A 4,314-nucleotide genomic window follows, 5' to 3' on the forward strand; every position below is an offset into this window, starting at 1 on the left:
ACTTGAGAGGCTGAGCCTCGCATTTTGAAGTTAGGTTGGACAACATAGTAAATGTCCCTCTCAAAAAGAAAAAAAAAAATAAATGCTACAGAATGCATCTTTAACTGCACAAATCATTTATAAAAAATGATCATATATTGACCCAGATGATTACAATGGGAATTCTTTCAATTCTTTTTCTCATTAAACTTTTGTTTTAATGAATCTCAAATTCTGTGGCAGATTTTTGTCAAGTTGTTTTCATTAAAAAGTACTGATTTTAAAAACTAATAACCTAAAACTGCCACACACAAAAAAACAAATGGTCCCCAAAATATTATCCTTTACTTCTGAGGGTTTTATGATTCATTATTATCATTAACCAGTTTTTACTATTAAAATTAAGTGGACAATTGAGATAAACTGTTCTGAGACTGTTCTGAGACTTTTCTTCTACCAGATTGTGGTGGTAGGTGTTAGGAATAATATCCATTCAGCCTTCTGAGCTTTCTGGGCAGACTTGGTGACCTTGACAGCTCTACCAGCCTTCTTTTCCATTGCTTTGGTGATACCCACAGAACTCTCTGTGCGTGTCATATCGTGAACAACAAAATTACCCAGAGGAGGACAGTCCAAGAAGCTCTCAACACACATGGGCTTTCCTGCAAACATGTCAACAATGGCAGCATCTCCAGATTTCAAGACTTTAGGACCATCTTCCATCTTCTTACCAGTGTGGTAATCTATCTTTTCTTTCAGCTCAGCAAAACTGCAAGCAATGTGAGCTGTGTGACAATCCAGTGCAGGGGCATAGCCAGCACTGATTTGGCCTCGATGGTTCAGTATAAACACCTGAGCAGTGAAACAAGCTGCTTCCATTGGTGAGTCATTTTTGCTGTCACCAGCAACATTGCCACAATGAACATCTTTGAGAGACAGATTCTTGACATTGAAGCTGACACTGTCTCTGGGAAGAGCTTCACTTAGAGCTTCATGCTACATTTTAATAGACTTTACTTCAATTGTGACATTGACTGGAACAAATGTGACCACCATGACAGGCTTGGTAATACCAGTCTCCACTTGGCCCAAAGGGACAGTACCAAAATCACCAATCTTGTAGACATCCTGAAGGGGTAGATGCAAAGGCTTGTCAATTGGACGAGTTGGTGGCAGGATGCAATCTAAAGCTTCAAGCAGTGTGGTTCCACTGGCACTGCCATCTTTACATGTGACTTTTCCTCCCTCAAACCAAGGTTTATTAACATCTGGCTCCAACATGTCACCATTCTAACCAGAAATCGGCACATATGTTACTTTGTCAGGGCTGTAGCCAATTTTCTTAACCTAGTTGCTGATTTCCTTAATGATTTCCTCACATCTTTTCTGACTATGGAGTGGTTCAGTGAAAACCATTTTTGTTAACAGCAACAGTAAGTTGTTTCCCACCCAGTATGTAAATCAGCAAGGCATACTCATACTTCTTCTCTTTCTGGGAGATACCAGCTTCAAATTTACCAACACCAGTAGCAAAAATTAGAACAGCACAGCCTGAGATGTGTCCTATAATCATGTTTTTGATAAACTCTCTTTGTCCTGGGGTATCAATGATAGTCACATAATTGCTGGCTTCAAATTTCCACAGGAAGATATCAATGGAGACACCACATTCACACTCAGCTTTCAGTTTATCCAAAACCCAGGCATGAATGAAGGAGCCTTTTCCCATCACAGCAGTTTCCTTCTCAAATTTTTCAATGGTTCTTTTGTCAGTCCACCACATTTGTAGAACAGATGGCCAGTAAAGGAGAACTTACCCACATCTATGTGTCTGATGACAATAACAATGTCAATGTGAGTTTTTTCCTTTCCCATTTTGGATATAAGTTGGTGGTGGTTTTCAAGACACCTGTGTTCTGGTGGCAAACCCACTGCAAAAAACTCTATTAATTTAAGATGTATGTTACATCAATTTACATAAATTCTTTTGTAGCATAGAATGAATATATTCCAACTACAGTCATATGTAATAATGGGTTCATATTATAAGAAATGCATTATTAGGTGATTTCATTGTAATGTATGAACACTGTACAGTATATTTACACAATCCTATATTTTACAGGTCAATGACTTGAACATGGCCTATTGATGTAATCAAAAGTTTTTATAAACATGAGGTACACAAGGCTGGTCACACTTTAACATGACATACTCTTTTACAGTAGATGTTCTATAAGTAGAAGAATAAAATAAAAGTAAAAGTATAGAAAATATATAAACAAGTTGCATCAGTTTATCATTATCAAGAGTTATATATTTTTCATTTGTATGTGCTATACTTATATGTGACTGGAAGCACAGTAGGCATTTGTATAACAATATTATTAAAAACACATTATTAATGCATTGTCCTATGATATTAAAATGGCAATGACATTATCAGGTTGTAGGAATTTTTCAGTTCCATTATAATATCATGGGATTATTGTCATATATACTGTCCATCAGTGAATGAAACATCTTAGGGGGCATGACCATGTTTTCAGAAGCAAGTCTAACCTTAATTTAAAATCTAACAATATTAACATAGACGATTATTATAGACCAATTTTTCATAATCATCATTGTAAAAATCTTACTAAAAGTAGCATTATCAAAACAAATTGGGGAATTCAATAGGTGTTTGATCAGATATCATTTGCAAAGTGAATTATATTCAAAATCATATCCATTTTATTCACCACATTAACAATAGAAAAAGATGAACATTTTTGTTTGCATCTTGATAGATTCAGGAAAGATATTTGAGATTTTTGGGGTACTCATTTGAAGTTAAGAAAATAACAAGCAAACAAAAAGGAAATATTCTTAATATGATTTGAAAAATACAGCCAAACCCAAAAACATATATTGCAAGGATTTATCGACAGCTTTTCTCTTGGAATCAGGAGTAAAAATATCTTCATATAAACAATTTTATACAATATTGAACAGGAGGCCTCCAACTATGGAATAAGGATTTAAAAATCGTTGTGAGTCTAAAATTTAGAAAAGAAAGAAAATATCATATTTTAGAGGTGAAATATTCTTGTATATAGTATTTACATATTCAGAGAAATATCAACTAAACATGATAAATGTTTTTATATCTATACATTACAAATATAAAATATTATTAAGAGTAGTTAGCAGAATTATATATAGACATCATGTGCTGATAAGCTAATTGTAATCTGAAATTTTCATATCAAAATGCATTAAAGCCACCTAACCTGTGAATATGTTATAGCTTAGCAATATAGTGCACCTTATGGTACAGGTTTTTTACCCTTGTGATCCCATGACTAACTGGAAGCTACTGCTTACTGCCACTGCCCAGCATGGTGAGTGAGATAGTGTATGTCACATGTTTCTAGTCATGATCATAATTTAAATTTCAAAGTACAGTTTGTACTGAAATATATCATTTTTTCCTTTTGTCTCCCCGCCCCTTTGTGCTAGGTATTTTGGCCAGGGGTACTTTATCACTGAGATATATTCCCAGTCCTTTCATAATTTTTATTTTGAGACAGGTATTGCTAAGTTGCTGAACCTGTCCTAGAATTTGCAATTCTCCTGTCTTGCTGGGATTACAGGCATATGCCACCACACTGGCTTTGAATGTTTATCATTTCTGTAGCATCATAAAGTTAAAAAATTCTAAGTCAAAGCATTTTTAAATAAAGAACCATCTTTATTTCTCTTGAATGAGAAAATTCCATAATTTAAAGATGACATCGAATGTACTGATCATCACTGTATTCTTCAATGGAAACCACAGTGAAGAACAACATAGAACAGAGTATCTAGGTGCCACTTTCATCAAAGAATGTCCTCAGTAGCAAAATGAGACATACACACAAAGCACAAAGAATGCCCAAGAGTGATGTAATCTCCAGGTAAAACATTTGTATGTTTGTTGACATTACCAGGTGTAGTAGTTAACTTTTTTCATGAAGAACAAATTTAATCTGAAAACAAAAGTAACAGACAAACTAAGGCTATTCATGCTTGTGTATTTCTTATTTTCTCAAACATGAACGAAGTAAGTCTGTAAACACAAGGAAAGTAACTCACAGTATTTATTGCCAAGATGAAATTCAAGTTTTCAAGTAAAACTTGAAATTTTAGAATATGTATTTGCTACAAGTATCATGACAGTGTTCCAACATTTATAGACTCTTTTTATGAAGTTGGATTCAATATCAAATATTGTGCTTTATTATATTCATTTATGTGTACAGTGTGATGCTCTTATAAATGTGTAATGATTAAATCAAATATTAACATTCA

The 4,314-nt window shown here is 34.1% G+C and overlaps 1 pseudogene; it reads right to left on the minus strand.

Annotated features, from left to right (window-relative positions):
* Window positions 1-432: 432 nt before the first annotated feature.
* LOC124103998 (elongation factor 1-alpha 1-like) lies at window positions 433-1,854 on the minus strand (annotated as a pseudogene).
* Between the last annotated feature and the right edge of the window lie 2,460 nt (window positions 1,855-4,314).

Source organism: Marmota monax, unplaced genomic scaffold (assembly GCF_021218885.2).
Source record: "Marmota monax isolate L192 unplaced genomic scaffold, Marmota_monax_Labrador192_F-V1.1 WCK01_AAM20220418_F8-fsc01217, whole genome shotgun sequence".
NCBI lineage: Eukaryota > Metazoa > Chordata > Mammalia > Rodentia > Sciuridae > Marmota > Marmota monax.